This window comes from Balaenoptera borealis (assembly GCF_965194805.1).
Source record: "Balaenoptera borealis genome assembly, chromosome: 17".
Classification (NCBI taxonomy): domain Eukaryota; kingdom Metazoa; phylum Chordata; class Mammalia; order Artiodactyla; family Balaenopteridae; genus Balaenoptera; species Balaenoptera borealis.
In genome coordinates, this window is record NC_138876.1 from 29,306,770 (window position 1) to 29,331,396 (window position 24,627).

The window sequence follows — 24,627 nt, forward strand, 5'->3', positions numbered from 1 at the left end:
TCTTCCTGGCAATAACATGGATCTATTTGTCTGTGTGTTAAGCATTTCATCCCCCCCACCCCTAAATTTTAATCTCTGACAGGGTGGAAACTTTGCCTTCATTGTTCATGGATATATCCCTGGTGCCTGGAATAGTGCCTAGAACATAATAAGTCCTAAATAAGTAGATATTAAATGAATGAATGAATGAGAGTCAATCTTACATTTGCAGCAATAATCCTCAGCCAGATTTTCATTTAAAAAATGCGAGTCTCCCTCTATCCATATGATCAATATCTTCAAATACAGTGAACAGCCAAGAGATTTTTCTTTTTCCTTTCTTTTTTCTTTTTCACAGATTTATTAAGGTGAAATTGACATACATGTTTAAGGTGTACAACTTGGTAACGTTTGAAATATGTAAACACCCATGAAATCATCACTACAATGAAGATAATGAACATATCCATCACCTCCAAAAGTTTCCTGTGCCCTTTTGTAACTTCTTTGCACCAATGCAACCAATGACCTGCTTTTTGTCCCTATAGATTAGTTTAAATTTTCTAGAATTTTATATAAATGGAGTAAGACAATATGTGCTCTTTTATGCCTGGCTTCTTTCACTCAGCATCATTATTTTGAGACTTAATATATGTTGTTGTATTAGTCCATTTTTTTTTTTTTTTTTTTGCTGAGTAGTGTTTCATTATATGAATATACCACAATTTGTTTATCCATTTACCAGCTGACGGGTATTTGGGTCATTTCCAGTTTTTGGCTATTACCACAAAAGTTGCCATGAACATTTGTGTGCAAGTCTTTGTGAAGATGTATTCTTTCTTTTCCCTTGAGTAGATTCCTAAGAGTAGAATGGCTGGGTCTAATGGTAGGTTTATGTTTAAGATTTTAAAAACTGACCAACTGGGGACTTCCCTGGTGGTGGTCCAGTGGCTAAGACTCTGCGCTCCCAATGCAGGGGGCCCTGGTTCGATCCCTGGTCAGGGAACTAGACCTCACATGCCACACCTAAAAGATCCCGCGTGCCACAACTAAGACCTGGTGCAACCAAATAAATAAATATTTTAAAAAATAAAAATTGACCAACTGCTTTCTAAAGTGATTTTAGTATTTTACATTTCCACTAGTGTAGGAGATCCACATCCTTCCCAATACTTGATATGGTCAGTTTTTTTCATTTCAGAAATTCTAATAGGTGTGTAGTAGTTTATTATTATGTTTAGTTAGTATACTGTTAGCATATTTTCCTGGGTTTATTTGTTATCATTATATCTTCTTTGGTGAAGTGTCTGTTCAAATTTTGCCCATTTAAAAAAAATTGGATTGTTTGTTTTCTTATTAGTGAGTTTGAGCTCTTTATATTTTAGGAATACATTCACTTAATATGTCATTTGCCACAATTTTCCCCAAGTCTGTGGCTTGTCTTTTTGTTCTTTTAACAATGTCTTTGAAAAGCAAAAATCAGGGTTTCTTTATTGAACAAATTTACTAAATGCAATGCTCTTTGCTAGGATCTAATAATCCAGATGTTTACTTGAAAACAAGGCCCCGCCCTTCTGGGTGCTTACAGTCTAGTACAATGAAGAGCTACTATCAATCAATGCAGGGAAACGGGATTACTACTAGACACATGTCATTCTACTACCAATCCTGGAGGTGAGGATTGTACACTCAAGTAAGGCTGTGGCCTATCCTTGGCAGAGTCAAAGTTCTTAACGAAATCCCACAGGTGGAATAATGTTGTAGAGACTGGAATAATTTGACTTGTCAGGTATAAAAACAAGCAGCAAGGGAACGTACCTCAACATAATAAAGGCCATATATGACAAACCCACAGCAAACATCATCCTCAAAGGTGAAAAACTGAAAGCATTTCCTCTAAGATAAGGAACAAGACAAGGAAGTCCACACTCACCACTATTATTCAACATAGATTTGGAAGTCCTAGCCATGAAAATCAGAGAAGAAAAAGAAATAAAAGGAATACAAATTGGAAAAGAAGAAGTAAAACTGTCACTGTTTGCAGATGACATGATACTATACATAGAGAATCCTAAAGATGCCAACAGAAAACTACTAGAGTTAATCAATGAATCTGGTAAAGTTGCAGGATACAAAATTAATGCACAGAAATCTCTTGCATTCCTATACACTAATGATGAAAAATCTGAACGAGAAATTAAGGAAACACTCCCATTTACCATTGCAACAAAAAGAATAAAATACCTAGGAATAAACCTACCTAGGGAGACAAAAGACCTGTATGCAGAGAACTATAAGACACTGATGAAAGAAATTAAAGATGATACCAACAGATGGAGAGATATACCATGTTCTTGGATTGGAAGAATCAATACTGTGAAAATGACTATACAACCCAAAGCAGTCTACAGATTCAAAGCAACCCCTATCAAATTACCAATGGCAGGCTTCCCTGGTGGCACAGTGGTTGAGAGTCTGCCTGCCAATGCAGGGGACACGGGTTTGAGCCCTGGTCTGGAAAGATCCCACATGCCGTGGAGCAACTAGGCCCATGAGCCACAACTACTGAGCCTGCGCGTCTGGAGCCTGTGCTCCGCAACAAGAGAGGCCGCGATAGTGAGAGGCCCGCGCACTGTGATGAAGAGTGGCCCTCGCTTGCCACAACTGGAGAAAGCCCTCACACAGAAACGAGGACCCAACATAGCCATAAATAAATAAATTAAAAAAAAAAAAAGCTTGTCTTCAATTTAAAAAAAAAAAAATTACCAATGGCATTTTTTACAGAACTAGAACAAAAAATCTTAAAATTTGTATAAGACACAAAAGACCCCGAATAGCCAAAGCAGTCTTGAGGGAAAAAAACGGAGCAGGAGGAATCAGACTCCTGGACTTCAGACTATACTACAAAGCTACAGTAATCAAGACACTATGGTACTGGCACAAAAACAGAAACATAGATCAATGGAACAAGATAGAAAGCCCAGAGATAAACCCACGCACCTATGGTCAACTAATCTATCACAAAGGAGGCAAAGATATACAATGGAGAAAAGACAGTCTCTTCAATAAGTAGTGCTGGGAAAACTGGACAGCTACATGTAAAAGAATGAAATTAGAACATTCCCTAACACCATACACAAAAATAAACTCAAAATGGGTTAGAGACCTAAGCATAAGACTGGACACTATAAACTCTTAGAGGAAAACATAGGAAGAACACTCTGACATAAATCACAGCAAGATCTCTTTTGATCCACCTCCTAGAGTAATGGAAATAAAAACAAAAATAAACAAATGGGACCTAATGAAACTTAAAAGCTTTTGCACAGCAAAGGAAACCAAAAACAAGATGAAAAGACAACCCTCAGAATGGGAGAAAATATTCGCATACAAATCGACGGACAAAGGATTAATCTCCAAAATACATAAACAGTTCATGCAGCTCAATATTAAAGAAACAAACACCCCAATCCAAAAATGGGCAGAAGACCTAAATAGACATTTCTCCAAAGAAGACATACAGATGGCCAAGAAGCACATGAAAAGCTGCTCAACATCACTAATTATTAGAGAAATGCAAATCAAAACTACAATGAGGTATCACCTCACACCAGTTAGAATGGGCATCATCAGAAAATCTACAAACAACAAATGCTGGACAGGGTGTGGAGAAAAGGGAACCCTCTTGCACTGTTGGTGGGAATGTAAATTGATACAGCCACTATGGAGAACAGTATGGAGGTTCCTTACAAAACTAAAAATAGAATTACCATATGATCCAGCAATCGCACTACTGGGCATATACCCAGAGAAAACCATAATTCAAAAAGACGCATGCACCCCAATGTTCATTGCAGCACTATTTACAATAGCCAGGTCATGGAAGCAACCTAAATGCCCATCGACAGACAAATGGATAAAGAAGTGGTGGTACATATATACAATGGAATATTACTCAGCCATAAAGAGGGACGAAATTGGGTCATTTGTAGAGACGTGGATGGATCTAGAGACTGTCATACAGAGTGAAATAAGTCAGAAAGAGAAAAACAAATATCATATATTAACGCATGTATGTGGAACCTAGAAAAATGGTACAGATGAACCGGTCTTCAGGGCAGAATTTGAGACACAGATGTAGAGAACAAACGTATGAACACCAAGGGGAGAAAGCCGCAGGGTGGTGGGGATGTTGGTGTGATGAATTGGGCGATTGGGATTGACATGTATACACTGATGTGTATAAAATTGATGACTAATAAGGACCTGCTGTATTAAAAATAAATAAAATTTAAAAATAAGAAAAAAAATAAAATAAAGAGTAGGATACAGTATCTGTAAATCTCTCTCTTCTTTCCCATTTCTCCACATAAGCACACCCACACTTTTTATTTTAAAGTTTTCTTACCTATTAATTACAGTCTTCATCACAATGTAAATTAATTTCAAACATATTTCTCTAAAGCTACTGAGAGTGAAATTCTTTTCCCTCCATTTCAGGTAGTACCAAATATTCAGTAAATAGTTAATACAATAGAAAAATGGAAGTACACCACTAAACTACTCAAGTCATTTACAATTCAGGAAAACTCTAGATAGGTGTGTCCTATTTCTTTTTTCCTTTTTTTTGTTTTTATTCAAACGGAAAGTCACAAAAATTATAATCATCCTCATCAGTTCACTCAGTCCCATGTAATTTTTTTTTCTTCTTGATCTTTTGTTAGCACTTTTATGAATTCATCAGTTTTCCATTAAAGTTCTGAAAATGCTTATTCATTCAGTTCAGCAGTATAGTCAGTTACCAGAAACCTGTGCTTGTCAGAGTCTTTTCCATGAATTCCTTGAAAATGAAACCCTTTTATAGGAACATTTTTGCAAAAGCATCAGGGTAGGCCCAGAACTGTCTGTAAATGACAAAAGACTTAAAAATGACCATGGTTAAAGATTTGATGAAAGTTCATAATAATGCAAAACTATTATTCAACTTCCAAAACTATGTTGAATAATAGTGGTGAGACAAGACATCCTTGTCTTGTTCCTGATCTTAGAGGAAATGCTTTCAGTTTTTCACCATTGAGAATGATGTTTGCTGTGGGTTTGTCATATATGGCCTTTATTATGTTGAGGTAGGTTCCCTCTATGCCCACTTTCTGGACAGTTTTTTATCAGAAATGGGTGTTGAATTTTGTCAAAAGCTTTTTCTGCATCTACTGAGATCATCATATGGTTTTTCTTCTTGAATTTGTTAACATGGTGTATCACATTGATTGATTTGCATACACTGAAGAATCCTTGCATCTCTGGGATAAATCCCACTTGATCATGATGTATGATCCTTTTAATGTGTTGTTGGATTCTGTTTGCTAGTATTTTGTTGAGGATTTTTGCATCTGTATTCATCAGTGATATCGGTCTGTAATTTTCTTTTTTGTAGTATCTTTGTCTGGTTTTGGTATCAGGGTGATGGTGGCCTCATAGAATGAGTTTGGGAGTGTTCCTTCCTCTGCAATTTTTTGGAAGAGTTTGAGAAAGATGGGTGTTAGCTCTTCTCTAAATGTTTGATAGAATTCACCTGTGAAGCCATCTGGTCCTGGACTTTTGTTGTTGGAAGATTTTTAATCACAGTTTCAATTTCGTTACTTGTGATTGGTCTGTTCATATTTTCTATTTCTTCCTGGTTCAGTCTTGGAAGGTTATACCTTTCTAAGAATTTGTCCATTTCTTCCAGGTTGTCCATTTTATTGGCATAGAGTTGCTTGTAGTAGTCCCTTAGGATGCTTTGTATTTCTGCGGTGTCTGTTGTAACTTCTCCTTTTTCATTTCTAATTTTATTGATTTGAGACCTCTCCCTCTTTTTCTTGATGAGTCTGGCTAATGATTTATCAATTTTGTTTATCTTCTCAAAGAACCAGCTTTTAGCTTTATTGATCTTTGCTATTGTTTTCTTTGTTTCTATTTCATTTATTTCTGCTCTGATCTTTATGATTTCTTTCCTTCTGCTAACTTTGGGTTTTGTTTGTTCTTCTTTCTCTAGTTCCTTTAGGTGTAAGGTTAGATTGTTTATTTGAGATTTTTCTTGTTTCTTGAGGTAGGCTTGTATAGCTATAAACTTCCTTCTTAGAACTGCTTTTGCTGCATCCCATAGGTTTTGGATCGTCGTGTTTTTATTGCCATTTTTCTCTAGGTATTTTTTGATTTCCTCTTTGATTTCTTCAGTGATCTCTTGGTTATTTAGCAACGTATTGTTTAGCCTCCATGTGTTTGTGTTTTTTACGTTTTTTCCCTGTAATTCATTTCTAATCTCATAGCATTGTGTTCAGAAAAGATGCTGGATATGATTCCAATTTTCTTAAATTTACTGAGGCTTGATCTGTGACCCAAGATGTGATATATCCTGGAGAATGTTCTGTGCACACTTGAGAAGAACGTGTAATCTGCTGTTTTTGGATGGACTGTCCTATAAATATCAATTAAATCTATCTGGTCTACTGTGTCTTTTAAAGCTTCTGTTTCCTTATTCATTTTCATTTTGGATGATCTGTCCATTGGTGTAAGTGGGGTGTTAAAGTCCCCCACTATTATTGTGTTACTGTCGATTTCCTCTTTTATAGCTGTTAGCAGTTGCCTATGTATTGAGGTGCTCCTATGTTGGGTGCCTATATATTTATAATTGTTACATCTTCTTCTTGGATTGATCCCTTGATCATTATGTAGTGTCCTTCCTTGTCTCTTGTAACATTCTTTATTTTAAAGTCTATTTTATCTGATATGAGTATTGCTACTCCAGCTTTCTTTTGATTTCCATTTGCATGGAATATCTTTTTCCATCCCCTCACTTTCAGTCTGTATGTGTCCCTAGGTCTGAAGTGGGTCTCTTGTAGACAGCATATAGATGGGTATTGTTTTTGTATCCATTCAGCAAGCCTGTGTGTTTTGGTTGGAGCATTTAATCCATTCACATTTAAGGTAATTATTGATATGTATGTTCCTATTACCATTTTCTTAATTGTCTTGGGTTTGTTTTTGTAGGTCCTTTTCTTCTCTTGTGTTTCACACTTAGAGAAGTTCCTTTAGCATTTGTTGAGGAGCTGGTTTGGTGGTGCTGAATTCTCTTAGCTTTTGCTTGTCTGTAAAGCTTTTCATTTCTCCATCGAATCTGAATGAGATCTTTGCTGGGTAGAGTAATCTTGGTTGTAGGTTCTTCCCTTTCATCACTTTAAGTATATCATGCCACTCCCCTCTGGCTTGTACGGTTTCTGCTGAGAAATCAGCTGTTAACCTTATGGGAGTTCCCTTGTATGTTATTTGTTGTTTTTCCCTTGCTGCTTTCAGTAATTTTTGTCTTCATTTTTTGCCAGTTTGATTACTATGTGTCTCAGCATGTTTCTCCTTGGGTTTGTCCTGTATGGGACTCTCTGCGCTTCCTGGACTTGGGTGGCTATTTCCTTTCCCATGTTAGGGAAGTTTTCGACTGTAATCTCTTAAAATATTTTCTCGGATCCTTTCTCTTCCCCTTCTGGGGCCCCTATAATGCGAATGTTGTTGCATTTAATGTTGTCCCAGATGTCTCTTAGGCTGCCTTCATTTCTTTTCATTCTTTTTTCTTTACTGTGTTCCAGAGCAGTGAGTTCCACCATTCTGTCTTCCAGGTCACTTATCCATTCTTCTGCCTCAGTTATTCTGCTATTGATTCATTCTAGTGTATTTTTTCATTTCAGTTATTTTATTGTTCATCTCTGTTTGTTTGTTCTTTAATTCTTCTAGGTCTTTGTTAAACATTTCTTACATCTTCTCGAGCTTTGCCTCTGTTCTTTTTCCGAGGTCCTGGATCATCTTCACTATCATTATTCTGAATTCTTTTTCTGGAAGGTGCCTATCTCCACTTCATTTAGTTGTTTTTCTGAAGTTTTATCTTGTTCCTTCATCTGGTACATAGCCCTCTGCCCTTTCATCTTGTCTATCTTTCTGTGAATGTGGTTTTTGTTCCACAGGCTGCAGGACTGTAGTTCTTCTTGGTTCTGCTGTCTGCCCTCTTGTAGATGAGGCTATCTAAGAGGCTTGTGCAAGTTTCCTGATGGGAGGGACTGGTGATGGGTAGAGCTGACTGTTGTTCTGGTGGGCAGAACTCAGTAAAACTTTAATCCCCTTGACTGCTGATGGGTGGGGCTGGGCTCCCTCCCTGTTGGTTGTTTGGCCTGAGGCAACCCAACATTGGAGCCTACCTGGGCTCTTTGGTGGGGCTAATGGTGGACTGTGGGAGGGCTCACGCCAAGGAGTACTTCCCAGAACTTCTGCTGCCAGTGTCCTTGTCCCCACGGTGAGCCACAGCCACCACCCGTCTCTGCAGGAGACCCTCCAACACTAACAGGTAGGTCTGGTTCAGTCCCCTCTGGGGTCACTGCTCCTTCCCCCGGGTCCTGATGCACACACTTTGTGTGTGCCCTCCAAGAGTGGAGTCTCTGTTTCCCCCAGTCCTGTCGAAGTCCTGCAGTCAAATCCCACTAGCCTTCAAAGTCTGATTCTCTAGGAATTCCTCCTCCCGTTGCCAGACCCCCAGATTGGGAACCTGACGTGGGGCTCAGAACCTTCACTCCAGTGGGTGGACTTCCGTGGTATAAGTGTTCTCCAGTGTGTGAGTCACCCACCCAGCAGTTATGGGATTTGATTTTACTGTGATTGCGCCCCTCCTACCGTCTCATTGTGGCTTCTCCTTTGTCTTTGTATGTGAGGTATCTTTTTTGGTGAGTTCCAGTGTCTTCCTGTCAATGATTGTCCAGAAGCTAGTTGTGATTCTGGTGTTCTTGCAAGAGGGAGTGAGAGCACGTCCTTCTACTCCACCATCTTGGTTCCTAATCTGTATCCTACTCTTTAGACAACCTAAGGAATAGAGTCATGAACTAAGAAGGGTGGGTAGAACATTTTTTAAGTGGGTAAGAGAACATTAGAAATATTGAACCAACATGATTGATGATTAATCATTTCTAAGGCTTGAGAGACACAGTACATCAATGGTGACTACCAGATTTTGTGCCAAAATTACTGAAAGAATAAAATGCTGCTATTGCTAGAAGTGTAAATTTCAGAAAGAGTCCTAGTTTTGAGTTAAGGATAAGTTTGATTAAATAATTTGGACAGACAGCAAGACATTCAACAGGAAATGTCCAGTAGGCAGGGCTAAGCATGACTAGTGCTTAGAGGGGTCATCAGGACTAGAAGAAACCACTTATGAGTCATCATCAAAAAGGTGAACCTGAGATTAGATCCATTTTTAAAGCAATGAGAAAATAAAAACAGTGTGGGGTAGAAAATGAATACTGGAAAAAAAGACCTAGAATTGTCATCTCATACAAGCATTGAGTTACTTTTAACTTTCTTTTGCAGTGGGGGAAAAAACACCCAATTTTTACAATATCTGATGTGGTCAGTAGGTACCTGGTTGACAAATGGAGTATTCACAGGTTTTCAAGATAGACTATACCATTGTCTGAGAATTCAAACTGGAAAAAGCCTTTCTTGTGTGGAGCCACATATGACCGAACTATTGTCTTCAATCTTAGTTACAGTTCCTGGCAGAGAGTAGGAACTCAAGCTATGTTTGTTAGATGACCAGATGGTTCTCCTTGCGTTCTCAGCCAATTCAGTAAGTCTACTCTTTTCCATGTGTAAGCCAGATGGCTGAGCAGTTACGTGAAATTTTAGCTATATAAAACAAAACAGTTTAAGTCACTGTAATTGTCTATTGTGTACCTTACTTGTGTTTTTATTTTCTAAGGTAAATATTCTGTATTTACAAAGAAAGTCCTATGATGGTATGATATCGAGACATACATTTTGGAGAAGATAAATGAGGAAATATGTCATATGGCTTCCTTCTCAATAAAAGTAGGTGGAGTTATTTGTTCTGAGTGGAAATATTTGCAGAAACTGGATGTTTTGTATAGTGGTTGTGGAGAAGGGTACTTAAGAGCCAGTAAAATATGTATAAAAAGGTTGTAGAACATCAACTAAGTTGTATATATCGTGGATTTTCAGTGAATCACGATGGTTCTATAATTTTTTCCAGAAAAAAATCTATCATTATGGGAAATGTAGAGAAGGGGGACATTGAGAATACTGCCTAGTTAAGCAGATGGAGACAGTATAAAATTTGACACTCACAAGTTGGACCATGAAAGCTCTCCCTCATTGGATTTCTTCATATCAGAATCCTACTTGTTCTTTTATTTTGTCAGTCATCCATGGGTTGTGTTCATCATGTATGGATCACTGTACTGGGAAAAGCCAGGAACGGTAACTCTAGTGAGGAGACATGAATTAGGAAATGCCCAAGTTCAGATTTCTATAAGTCGGAAGATGTTTGATTAATGGAATGCTCAACTTCAGTCGAGAATGGCCACAGATGAACTACCTGTCTTCCTTGGGTAGTTTCTGCTACTCAGAATTATCTCCTGTCTTGGGAGAGGTGGCCAACAAACAGTCATAGCTAATTGCTTTAGTTCCCCCTCCACTAATCACTAACATGGCACAGTGATTAAAAGCACGAATTTGGGAGTCAATGAAATCTATGTTTAAATTCTGGTTTTGTTGCTTACTATTTTGTATAAGTAATATTAAATTAATTAACATCTCTGGTTACCCATTTTTCATCTAAAGTGAGGGTATAATATTCAGGTTGTTATAAGTTTTAAATGGTTGTTAAAGGATTAAATGAAGTAATACACCTAAAATACCTAGCTCAATAGCTAGAACAATTTAAAAAATTGTTATTGGCTTCCTGGTCTTCTAGAATCCCTGACCTTCTTATTACATGGGGAATTTATATTCTCCCATTCTCAATCTAAGGGATGCTCATGATCTTGAGATTTAGGACTCGTATAAACACTCATGATTCAGAATAACAAGACTTTAGGTATTATAGAAAATTGTCACTTGAGAAAAAGTCTTAAATTTGTTCTTGGTTATCCTGGAACATAGCAGAGGTTTAGGAGAGGGAAATCAGTGAAAAAAACAGTGAGACTTACACAAGGACTGATGTTATTAAGGAAGAAGCTAAGTTTACCCACCAGCTACAGGCAAAAGCAGCTGCAAAACTGCAGACTTCCCCATCCTTCACACGTATCTGCTCTTGCAAGGTCTGACCTCCCCACTAAACTTACTATAGAGAGATCAGAGAAGTAAAGAGTATACGTGGAGAAATATACGGGTACAAAACTTCCCCAAAGAGACAAAGCCTAGAAGAGGCTGAAATATACATGTACAGTGCTCAGTTTTTCCTCAGTCTCGAGAAAGATATGAATGTAAGATAGATAAAGAAATGGAGAACATTTCTTCCCAATACTTCTCAGAAGGTAGGAATTTTCGTTTTACTGGCCAAGTCAGGAACATGGAGCATTTGAAAGGATAACTGATCTTACACTTCTGTGTTTCAAATGGGGACGACTTAGGAGAAGGAAGGGAACCTTTCATCTTTTGGTTTTGTGTCTTGTTCCTATTTGGTAAGGAATGGCCATGGCCATTCATTTAAGTACTGACTATGACTGCTTTCACACACAGCTGAGTTGAGTAATTGTGACAGAGAACATATGGCCCACAAAACCAGAAAAGTTATCATCTGTCCCTTTATGGAAAAAGTTTTCAGACCCTGGACCTGAATCAATTACCCAGGCAGAACAGGGGTAGCCTTTTCCTTCTTTTTCGTCGAATAGCACGAGAATCTCCAAATGGCAATGGTCAGTCACATCTCCCAGTTCAATGCAGCAGTTGCTATGCCCCATGGTGGAAGTGTTTCTCTCTTGGGTGCTAAATTCTCCAACCAGCAAAGTGCAGAGTTTGGGGGACTGGGAGAAAACTTTTTTCAAGTGAGTAATAAGGTATAATAATGGGAGGTGTTATGCCAACATTCACCCGTTTCCAGACCCAAGTATTCTAACTCTGGGGGAAACAGCACCTCATCTCAGTCACTGGCTCAGAGTATATGCCGCATCCCAACCTTGCAAGGTGTTGACTGCCAACTGGTGCTGTAATTGAATCTTTGATAGCTTTTATTTCATGTGCATAATGAGGTACGTGGTAAGACTAGTGAGCTCCATGGTGATTGGCCCACAGGTTCATTTTTTTTTTTTTTTTTTTTGGCTGAAAAATGAGTTTCTTGGTCAAGATATTTGCGTAGAAAACTCCAATGGAGAAGAATTTTAGATGTATTTTTAGCCTAAGCATGGTGGTTAGGGGAGGCAAATCCAAATTCAAAACTATCTATTTCATAAAGACAAATCACTGTCTCTTCCACAATTGCTGTGTTCTTAATGGTTGTGTTGCCTCAAAATTCATATGTTGAAATCCTGATCCTCAAGGTGATGGTATCAGGAGGTGGGGATTTGGGGAGGTGGTTAGGTTTCTTATAAAAGAGATCTCACAGGGCTCCCTAACGCCTTCCACTATTCGTGTGAGGACACAGCAAGAGTCTGTGACCCGGAAGAGATCCCTCACTTGAACATGATAGTACCCTAATCTCAGACCTGCAGCTTCTAGAACTGTGAGGAATAAATTTTTGTTGTTTATAAGCTACCTAATCTGTGGTAATTGTTTTTAGAGCAGCTCAAACAGTCTAAGACAATGATGGCAGGGCTGCAATTTCATTTCACCAAATAACTGGCTGGTTCTCCAAGGATTCAATTTTGGTGTCTTTAGAATATGGCATACCTAGAAGTGGGGGTAATCTGACTTGGCTTGGTGAGAGCAACCTATACTGTTGATCTTGCATAAAATACATTCCTGCCATCATGGCACATTCATGAATCCACCAATCAGACATTAGGGGGACTGGGAATGGGGTTGACTTCATAAACACAGGGTGTATCATCTTGTTCATATTATTACTGAAAGCCTCTTCCACAAAGGGGACCTTTAGTGAACATTCACTTATGATGTAATTATTCTCACGTTCTGTGCCCATTCTGAGAGAACCACCCACGTGATCCTTTCCCAAACCTCCTTGTCACTAATCTGCAAAAATTCTTCCCTCTGACCAAATGGCCAAACCATGCCTAAAGATCAGTATAAACTCCTACCTTCAACCATGTGTGCTTCAAGGCAAAGTAAGCAACAAAAGTATCAGGGGTCCTCACTTTGCATATAACCATGCATATCGTAACTTACATGCACAAATTTCAGTTATCTCAGTTTAGTTAAACAACAACAATCCCCCAACAGCACAGTTCAAATTTCAGTTCCTATGGTCCACTGACCCTGAGAGACTGCATAAAGTACAAACTTCACTACCAGCTCTTCAGTCCACAAATCACTCTGTAAGCAACAAATCATGTCACTTCTTTCAAAGTCTATCAGTGGTCATTGCTCATCTGTTATTCTGTTTACACACAGCAAAGTGTGTCATCTGTTGCCTCCTTGTCTCCCAGTGATAAACCCATGTGACTTACAAAAACGGATAATTGTAAAAGGAAACTGGCCTACGAAGATGGATGTGCCGCAAAGAAACAAAAACTGATAACTCTGCAAGTGAAATTCAAGTAAAATGTAAATGGAGTTATGGAAGAAATGACTGACCTTTGGAATGTTGACATTTTTGCCATTTGAGAGACTCTAGATATGAAGTCAGAGGAACTTAGTGGAAGCAAACTTATGGGCATAAGTGAGGAAAGTGGTTATGACAAGAGATAAAGATAATTTCAGAGGAAGTGATGCTGACAAAAAAAACACATCACAGGTAACTCTCAGAGATATTTCATGACAGTGTAAGTGCAAAGAATCAAATGTTAGAAGGATAAAAAGGAGTATGGCAATTCACCAAGGTGTAGAAACATGCTCTTTCCATATCGCAAGTTATACAAAAAGGAGGCGGCAATCACTGTTCAAACTACTCTTGATAAACATTTTTTTTTAAACAAAAAAATAAAACACTTTAATTCTCAATGTTTCTAATATTTTAAATTACAGTATATTACATAAATATTAGTGTTACTATTTTTTATTTACCCATGCATTTATAATTGACAGTAAGAGTTTTTAATGTTTGACCAAAATTTTTAAAGGTCACAGAACTTTTTCCTATTGATTATTAACATTGCTTTTCAAAGTTACAGCTTGCATGGTCATTTTTACAGTCCTAAGCTACTGTACAAAGAGACATATTAGTAAGATTCTGCCTATTAGGAGGATATCATTTCCCATGTTTCATCCAAGGTCTATACCTGGACAAGCTGGAGAGCCTACTCTGGCTTCAGGCTGTACTCAAAATAGCAGCCTTTTGGGTCACTTACTACATTGGTCAGAATACTAAACCAAAACGTGTCATGTATTGTCTTGAAAGTCCAAAGAGATCTAACAAATGATATCACTAGTTTTCAACATATAGGATGTTGGGTATAGCAACTTGTATTTCAATTTGGAGAGAAAATCCATGCAGACCCCAGACCATGGATCCCCAGAAGCTTAACCAAGGTAGAAAATCCCTGTATTTTGGGGAAATTTTACTTCCTTTTGTCCTACAAAAACATCGATAATATCTGCTACTTCCTGTTCTATAGATCCTATCAAAGTGGTGTGATAAATGTAGAGGATCAATGGGATATCCTGAAAGACTCAATTATGTATGAGAATTGTAGAGGTGACCTAATTCTAGGCACAGTAGAAAAGGTTACTGCTATCCCTGATGAGTGAAAGGAAATTGCTTTTGGTATTTCCTATTTATCCAGCTAGAGAGAAAGCTTGGTGTTCTGTGCCATCAGAAACATTTGAACCAGCAGTTGCAATTGGCCTTGCACACTTTAATTACTGTTGACCCTCAAACAATGTGCATTGAACTGCATGGGTCCACTTATACAGGGATGTTCTTCAAAGGTTATTACTACAGTACTAAACGATCTGTGGTTGGTTGAATCCGCAGATGCAGAGAAACCGTGGATACGGAGGGCTGACTTATAAATTATACGCAGAGTAACGCCCGATTTGCTCAAGGGTCAACTGTATTTATTGCTAATATTTATGCCTTCTATTTCTTTTTCTTCCCTTGTTGGGCTAACTATGATGTCCACTACAATGTAAGTGGTGACAGTGTACATTATTGCCCTGTTTCTAATCTTACATAAAAAGCATTTAGTATTTGCCTTTAAGTACAATGTTAGCTAGCAATAGGATTTTTGTAGATGTCTTTAGAAGGTTGAGGAAATTTCTTTTTATTTCCAGTTTGCTAATTTATTTTTTCTGATTAGGTATGAAATTCTGTCAAATACTTTTACTGCATTTATTAAGATGATCATATGATTTCCTCCATTTTTTCTGAAAAGGTGGTAAATGACTTTCATTTTTGGAGGGATTTTTTAATAGTTCATTCATTTGTATACATGTATTTTGCTTTTTTTCCAGTTGAGAAATAATGGCCATACATCACTGTATATAAGTTTAAGGTATACAGCACGATGGTTTGATTTACATATATTGTGAAATGGTTACCACAATAGGTTCAGCTAACATCCATCTTTTTGTATAGATACAATAAAAAGAAAAGAAAGAAAAAAAGAATGAAGGAAAAAATGCTCCTTGTGATGCGAAGTCTTAGGATCTACTCTCTTAACTCTCCTAGATACCATACAGCAGTGTTAGCTATAGTCATCATGTTGTACATTACATCCCTAGTATTTATTTAAATATCTTATAACTGGAAGTTTGTACCTGTTGACCACCTTTATCCAATTCCCCCTCCCCCTCCCCCCTCCCTCTGGTAACAAGTCAGATCTCTTTTTTCTATGAGCTCAGTTTTGTTTTACTTTGGGGTTCCACATATAAGTGAGATCTTACAGTATTTGTCTTTGACTTACTTCACTTAGCATAATGCCTTCAGGGTCCATTCTTGCTGTCACAAATGGTAGGATTTCCTCATCTTTTTATGGCCTCATAATATTCCATTGTGTATATATACCACAATTTCTTTATTCATTCATCTGTCAATGGATACTTAGGCTGTTTCCAGTCTTGGGTACTATAAATAATGTTGCTATGAACATGGGGGTATGGGTATCTTTGCAAGTTAGTGTTTTCATTACCTTTGGATATATTCCCAGAGGTGGAATTGTTAGATCATATGGTAGTTCTATCTTTAATTTTTTGAGTGTATTTCATACTGTTTTCCATAGTGGCTGTACCAATTTACGATTCCACCAACAGTGCACAAGAAGAGTTCTCTTTTCTCCACATCCATGCCAGCATTTGTTACCTCTTGTCTCTTTGACGATGGCCATTCTAACAGGCATGAGATGATATCTCATTGTGATTTTAATTTGTGTTTCCCTAATGACTAGAGATGTTGAGCATCTTTTCATGTACCCATTGCCTTTTGTATATCTTCCTTAGAGATGTCTATTCAAGTCTTTTGCCCATCTTTTAATTGGGTTATTTGGGGGGTTTTTGCTATTGAGTTGTATGAGTTCTTTATATGTTTTATATAGTAACCCCTTATCAGATATATGGTTTGCAAATATTTTTTTCCATTTTTTCACTTTGTTGATGGTTTCTTTTGCTGTGGAAAAGCCCTTAATTTGATGGAGTCCCAACTTGTTTATTTTTTATTTTATTGCTTGTGCTTTAAGTGTCATATCCAAAAAATCATTCCCAAAACCTATGTCAAGGAGTTTTGTTCCTATGTTTTCTTCTAGAAGTTTCATGGTTTCAGGTCTTACATTTAAGTCTTTAATACATTTAAAGGTAATTTTTGTGAGTGGTATACAATAGGGGTCCAGTTTCATTCTTTTACATGTGAATATCCAGTTACCCCAGCACCATTTATTAAAGAGATTGTCTTTTTTTCCAGTGAGTATTCTTGGCTCTCTTGTCAAATATTAGTTGACAGGATATGCTTGGGTTTATCTGAGCTCTCAATTTTGTTCCATTGGTCTATGTGCCTATTTTAATGCAATAGCATACTGTTTTGATGATTATAGCTTTATAGTATAGCTTAAAATCAGAAAATGTGATATCTTATGCTTTGCTCTTCCTTCTCAGGATTTCTTTGGCTATTCAAGATCTTTTGTGGTTCCATGTAAATTTTAGGAGTGTTTTTTCTACTTCTGTAAAAAATGCCATTGAAATCCTGATAGGGATTACATTGAATCTATAGATTGCTTTTGGTAGTATTCACATTTTAACAATATTAATTCTTCCAATCCATGAACATAGGAGATCTTTCCATTTGTTTATGCCTTCTTTGATTTTTTTTTAATCAATATCTTACAGCTTTCAGAGTAGATATCTTTTACCTGCTCAAATTTATTCCTAACTATTTTATTGTTTTGATGCTATTATAAATGAGATCAACTTGTTTCAGAAATTTTATTGTTAGTGTATGAAAGCACTACTGATTTTTGTGTGTTAATTTTATATCCTGCAGCTTTACTGAATTCATTGATTAGATCTAACAGTTTCTTGGTTGAGTTTTTAGGATTTTCTAAAATGTCATCTGCAAATAGAGACAACGTTACTTCTTCCTTTCCAATTCAGACACCTTGTTCTTGCCTAATTGCTCTAGCTAGGACTTCCAGTACTATGTTGAATAGCAGTGGTGAGAGTGGGTACACTTGTGTTGTTCCTGATCTTAAAGGAAAAGCTTTCAACCTTTCACCACTGAGTATCATGTTAACTAGCGTTTTTACTTCCACTCAGAGAACTCCCTTTAGCATTTCTTGTTAGACAGGTCTAGTGGTAATGAACTCCCTCAGCTTTTGTTTGTTTGGGAAATCTTTATCCCTCCTTCATTTCTGAAGAATAGCTTCACCAGGTATGGAATTCTTGGTTAGCAGTTATTTTCTTTCAATATTTTAAATGTGTCATTCTATTCTCTCCTGGCCTGAAAAGTTTTGTTGAGAGATTTGCTGAAAGTCTTAGGAGGGTTCCCTTGTATGTAACTTCTCTATCTTGTTGCTTTCAAAATTCTTTGACTTTTGCAATTTAATTATGTGTCTCAGTGTAGCCATATTCAGATTCAACCTATTTGGGGTCCTTTGAGCCTCATGGATCTGAATGTCCATTTCTCTCCCCAGGTTTGGTAAGTTTTCAGCTATTATTTCTTTAAATATACTTTCTGTCCCTTTGTGTTTCTCTTCTCCTTCTGGAATTGCCATAATGCAAATAGTTTCTTTTCATTGTGTCCCATAATTCCTGTAGGTTTTCTTCATTTTTTTTTTTTCCTTCTTTTTTTCTTTTGCTCCTCTTACTGGATAATTTCCAATATTTTATCCTCAAGGTCACTGATTCTTTCTTCTACATGGCTGAGTTTATTTTTGAAACTCTATTAAATTCTTCAGTTCAGTTATTGTATTTTTCAACTCTAGGATTTCTGTTTGTTTTGATGGTTGCTATTTCCTTGTCAAACTTTTCATTTTGTTCATGGATTGTTTCACTAATTTTGTTTAGTTGTCTGTGTTTTCTTGTAGTTCACTAAGCTTACTTAAGAAGGTTATTCTGAATTCATTGTCTGACAGCTCATAGATCTTTGTTTCTTTAGGGTCACTTATTTGATCTTAATTAGTTTCCTTTGGTGGTGTCATATTTACCTGATTTTTCATGATTCTTGATTCCTTATGTTGGTATCCACCCGTTTGAGTAATGGGGTTCCTCTTCTAGAATTTACATGTTTGTTTTGACAGATACAGTTCTTCATCAGTCAGATCAGTATGAGTTTCTGGCTGTGTCTGTTGATAATGCCTTTGGGCAGGCGCGGTCTGTTATTATGGTCTATTTTGGGGCAAGGCAACTGCTTGAGCTCTGAGGATGGAGATTGGGGGGTGTGCCACTGGCTGAGAACAACTGGATAGGACTGCTAGGTTGGTTCCCTACCCAAGTAAGGCTGTAGGATGGTCTCCACAGCTGCCTGAATTCTCTTGTCAGGCTTATTAGATGGCTGGGACTGGGTAATATATTCAGTAGTAGATGGGGCTATGAATTAGCTCCCATGCTCTGGCAGGCCAGCATACCAGGGGCCACAGCCTATATAGCTTATTATTTGGGGGCCCAAATCAGGGCTGAGTGTGCATTGAATTACCTGGTCAGGTGAGGTCACTGGTTTGCTCTGTAGACGGAGAAGCCCTGGGCTATGCTCTCTGTTCAAGTGCCACTGTACAAAGAGCTGTTCCTTGGGCTATACAGCTTCCCATGTGCTCTGGTTAGGTTCTCTGATCAGACAGGCTGAAGGCTACATTCAGTGATGAGCAGGGCTATGATTCAATTCCCTGTCCAGGCACAGTAGGAAAAGCAGCTCTAAAACTAGTAAAGCTCTTTGTTTGTTGCCTCAACTCAAGCTGACCCACACACCAAGTTCCTTGGCTGAACAAGGCCACTGGATTTGCTCTGAAAACTATTGGCTCTGTCTGCCCTTCTCTCTGCTTGAGTGTCACTGAGTTGTATAGCTCCTAGGAATTGCCACCCTTCAGGTCAGATGGGCTGGAAGACTCCACAGCAGGTGGAGCTATCTTAGTTTTTATTCCTTGGAGAGAGGAGGAGGTGCCACTCTAGGCTACTGGCTCACTCTCTTTTTTAAATTGAATTACAATTAACATACAATGTTATATTCGTTTCAGGTAGACAACATGGTGATTTGGTATTTTATGCATTATAAAATGATAACTACAATATGAAATAATCATTTCAATAAGACCAGTTACCATCTGTTACATACAAAGTTGTTACAATAGTATCGACTATATTCCCTATACATACATTATATCCCCATGATATTCATTTTACAGCTGGAAGTTTTAACCTCTTTATCCTCCTCACCTATTTCATCTGTCCCCCGACTACCCTGAAACTACTCTCAAGCTCCCAAACAGGCTCTCTTGTTGGGAGGGGCCAGGTGGTACCCTCAGCCTTGGCTATAAATTAATCCCCTGCCTGTGCCTAGCATGAGAAGACTTCATGCCCAGTACCGGCTTTGCTCTGAGGACAAAATGCTTTGCCCACCTACCTCTCTGCTTGAAGGCACCTCGTCCACACACCTTCCAGGAGTTGTCACCAGCCCTTCTGGTCAGATCGGGCTTGAAGGCACTCTCCACAATAGGTAGGGCTGTGACTCAGCACCTCACCTGGGTGTGGGCAAACTGGGCTCTAGGATCAGCAAAACTCCTCATTCGAGGATCCTAATCTGGCAGATGTGTACGCCTACCAAGTTTTCTGTTCAGAGTGTACCCCTGACTTGGTTCTGCAGATGAACAAATCTGTTGGGTTGGGATTACTACTTGTGCACTTGCCAAGACCCATGTGCTGGTTGTTGCAAATCTCTCCCTTTTTCTCTGTCACAGTCGATTCCCAGTGGCTGGGCCCTGTGGATTCCCCTGTAATCCCCATGGTGTGAAGTCAAAGTAGAAATTCCTACAAAGAGACCCACAAAGCTGGGGGAAGCTGGTTGTCCCCCCTTGGTTTCTTTCCCCACTGGGGGAGCCAAAGGCTCAGGAGAGACCTTCCCCACATGGTGCTGCATTGTCCTGGGGGAGGGGCAATGCAATCAACATGAAGCCACTTCTCTTACCTTCTAATGTAGTCTGCCTTGGTCTCTGTGGTGCAGGGGGTTGTTTCAGCTTCATCCCTGTGTTCCAGGATTCTCTCAGTGGTGTCTTGTTCTTGAGTAGATGTTAGTCGTTTTTCTCCTGAGGGGAAGCAAAGTCAGGAATGACCTATCTTGATGACTCTCATTGATTGATTTATTTTTAATGCAAATCGAACCTTAAGTACCTGAAATAAAACTCTTTTGGTCATGATGTATTACTCTTTTACATATTGCTGAATTTGATTTGCTTATATATAGCTAAATATTTTTGCATCTATATTCATGATGGATATTGGTCCATAGTTCTCATTTCTGGTAATGTCCTTGCCTGAGAGCACTCTACAAATATTTGTTGAATAAATTGATTCAGTAAAAAATATAGAACACAAAAATATGGTGTACTACCATAGTTATACACTAAAATACATACAAGATACATGCATGCTTGAGGGGAAGATTAAGAAAGACCTCCCCAGTTCCAGATGTACCCAGCTACAGTCCCAATCACATAATGTAGACAACATAATCTTCCTAAATTTTATTTTGTTAATCCCATCTTAAATATCTATCACTGGTTCCCATCACCCTCAAGGCAATGTACAAACTCCTTAACTTTTTTAACTTCCTTATCTTTTACATCTCCAGAGTACCAGCAGACAGAACTAGTAATGAGCAATGTACTTTGTTGTTTCTGGGCTTTTACACTTGCTGGTCTCTCTATTGGGAACTTTTTACCTCCTTTCTCCACTGTCAACATTAGATACATAAACCCACGCTTGCCATTTTGCCTGGCCAGCTCTTAGACACTCTTTTGGTCTCCTCTTAACTATAATTGCCATCCTTTCCACTAGGAAGACCTCCCTAGGCCCCAAGGCTGAATAAAATATCCCTCATTATGTGCCCACGGTGGGGTGGGAAGGAGGATAAGATGAAGCAGTCTTTGTCAGTAGATCTGGATTCAAATCTCAGCCCTGTCATTTATTATCTAAGGACTTTGTACAAGTCACTTAACCTCTGTCCCTCATATACCTCAAAATGTACCTATAACAGTTCGTTATAAGGAATAAATGAAAGAGGGTGTATATTGTGTAAATGTGTATGCTTGGCACAATGCATGGGAGATAAATCCTCAATAAATGGATGCTCTCAGGGAGCTCTGCTCAATGTTATGTGGCAGCCTGGATGGGAGGGGAGTTTGGGGGAGAATGCATACATGTATATGTATATGGCTGTTCCTTTGGTGTGCACCTGAAACTATCACAACATTGTTAATTGGCTATACTCCAATATAAAATAAAAAGTTAAAAAAAAGTAAATGGATGCTCTTATTATTTTGCTATATGAATTTTACTATGTCAGAACTTACCATCATGTACTATAGTTCTTCACATATTTCTCTGTTCTTTTAATTAGAAAAGCTCTTTAATGCCATATTCACTGTTATAATTTTAGTTTTTAGCACAGTACTGGAAATATAAGAAGAGTCTACTAAATGTCAGCTATTGGAGAGAGGAGAGAAGATGGCGTTAGAGTAAGACGCGGAGATCACCTTCCTTCCCACAGATACAGTAGAAATACATCTACACGTGGAACTGCTCCTACAGAACACCCACTGAACGCTGGCAGAAAACGTCAGACCTCCCAAAAGGCAAGAAACTCCCCCCGTACTTGGGTAGGGCAAAAGAAAAAAGAAATAACAGAGACAAAAGAATAGGGACGGCACCTGCACCAGTGGGAGGGAGCTGTGAAGGAGGAAAGGTTTCCACGCACTAGGAAGCCCCTTCGCGGGCAGAGACTGCGGGTGGCAGAGGGGGGAAGCTTCGGAGCCACGGAGGAGAGCGCAGCCACAGGGGTATGGAGGGCAAAGCGGAGAGATTCCCGCACTTCCCGCACGGAGGCTCGGCGCTGACCAGCACTCACCAGCCCGAGAGGCTTGTCTGCTCAGCCGCCGGGGCGGGCGGGGCTGGGAGCTGAGGCTCGGGCTTCGGTCGGATGCAGGGAGAGGACCGGGGTTGGCGGCGTGAACACAGCCTGAAGGGGTTAGTGCACCACAGCTGGCTGGGAGGGAGACCGGGAAAAAGTCTGCAGCTGCCGAAGAGGCAAGAGACTTTTTCTTCCCTGTTTCCTGGTGCGCGAGGAGAGGGGATTCAGAGCGCCGCCTAAACGAACTTCAGAGACGGGCGCGAGCCGCGGCTAACAGCGCGGATCCCACAGCAACAGGGGCGCAGAGGGAAAAACGGAGAGACTCCCACACAGAGGCTCGGCGCCGAGCAGCGCTCACCAGCCCGAGAGGCTTGTCTGCTCCCCCGCCGGGGCGGGCGGGGCTGGGAGCGGAGGCTCTGGCTTCGGTAGGATCGCAGGGAGAGGACCGGGGTTGGCGGCGTGAACACAGCCTGAAGGGGTTAGTGCACCACAGCTGGCTGGGAGGGAGACCAGGAAAAAGTCTGCAGCTGCTGAAGAGGCAAGAGACTTTTTCTTGCCACTTTGTTTCGCGGCGCGCAGGAGAGGGGATTCAGAGCGCCGCCTAAATGAACTCCAGAGACTGGCGCGAGCCCCGGCTAACAGCGCGGACCCCAGAGACGGGCGTGAGATGCTGGGGCTGCTGCTGCCGCCTCCAAAAAGCCTGTGTGCGAGCACAGGTCACTCTCCACACCGCCCCTCCCGGGAGCCCGTGCAGCCCGCCACTGCCAGGGTCCCGTGGTCCGGGGACAAATTCCCCGGGAGAACGCACTGCGCGCCTCAGGCTGCTGCAACGTCACGCCGTCCTCTGACACCGCAGGCTCGCCCCGCCTCCTCTGTACCCCTCCCTCCCCGCGGCCTGAGTGAGCCAGAGCCCCCGAAGCAGCTGCTCCTTTAACCCCGTCCTGTCTGGGCGGGGAACAGACGCCCTCAGGCGACCTACACGCAGAGGCGGGTCCAAATCCAAAGCTGATCGCCAGGAGCTGTGCGAACAGAGACGAGGAGGGGAAATCTCTCCCAGCAGCCTCAGAAGCAGCAGATTAAAACTCCACAAACAACTTGATGTGCCTGCATCTGTTGAATACCTGAATAGACAACGAATCATCCCAAATTCAGGAGGTGGACTTTGGGAGCAGGATATATTAATTTTTCCCCTTTTCCTTTTTTTTTTTGTGAGTGTATATGTATATGCTTCTCGGGGAGATTTTGTCTGTATAGCTTTGCTTTATAATTGCTTTATTTTACTTCACTATATTATAGCCTCTTTCTTTCTTTCTTTCTTTCTATTTTTTCTCCCTTTTACTCTGAGCCGTGTGGACGAAAGGCTCTTGGTGCTTCAGCCAGGCATCAGGGCCGTACCTCGGAGGTGGGAGAGCCAACTTCAGGACACTGGTCCACAAGAGACCTCCCAGCTCCACGTAATACTAAATGGCAAAAATCTCTCAGAGATCTCCATCTCAACATCAAGACCCAGCATCACTCAATGACCAGCAAGCTACAGTGCTGAACACCCTATGCCAAACAACTAGCAAGACAGGAACACAGCCCCATCCATTAGCAGAGAGGCTGCCTAAAATCATAATAAGGCCACAGACACCCCAAAATACACCACCAGACGTGGACGTGCCCACCAGAAAGACAAGATCCAGCCACATCCACCAGAACTCAGGCACTAGTTCCCTGCACCAGGAAGCCTACACAACCCACTGAACCAACCTTAGCCACTGGGGACAGATACCAAAAACAACGGGAACTACGAACCTGCAACCTGTGATAAGGAGACCCCAAACACAGTAAGATAAGCAAAATGAGACGACAGAAAAACACACAGCAGATGAAGGAGCAGGGTCAAAACACACTAGACTTAACAAATGAAGAGGAAATAGGTAGTCTACCTGAAAAAGAATTCAGAATAATGATAGTAAGGATGATCCAAAATCTTGGAAATAGAATAGACAAAATGCAAGAAACATTTAACAAGGACGAAGAACTAAAGAGGAACCAAGCAATGATGAAAAACACAATAAATGAAATTAAAAATACTCTAGATGGGATCAATAGCAGAATAACTGAGGCAGAAGAAAGGATAAGTGACCTGGAAGATAAAATGGTGGAAATAACTACTGCAGAGCAGGATAAAG

General features: G+C 39.8%; 1 long non-coding RNA gene across 1 annotated transcript in view; it reads left to right on the top strand.

Annotated features, from left to right (window-relative positions):
* The window catches only part of LOC309615187, a 571,459-nt gene extending 547,238 nt beyond the window's left edge, over positions 1-24,221 (top strand). Inside the window, exon 3 of the long non-coding RNA XR_014236605.1 lies at positions 23,796-24,221. This is a non-coding gene — a long non-coding RNA (uncharacterized lncRNA). The remainder of the gene's footprint in view (positions 1-23,795) is intronic.
* Positions 24,222-24,627: the final 406 nt, after the last annotated feature.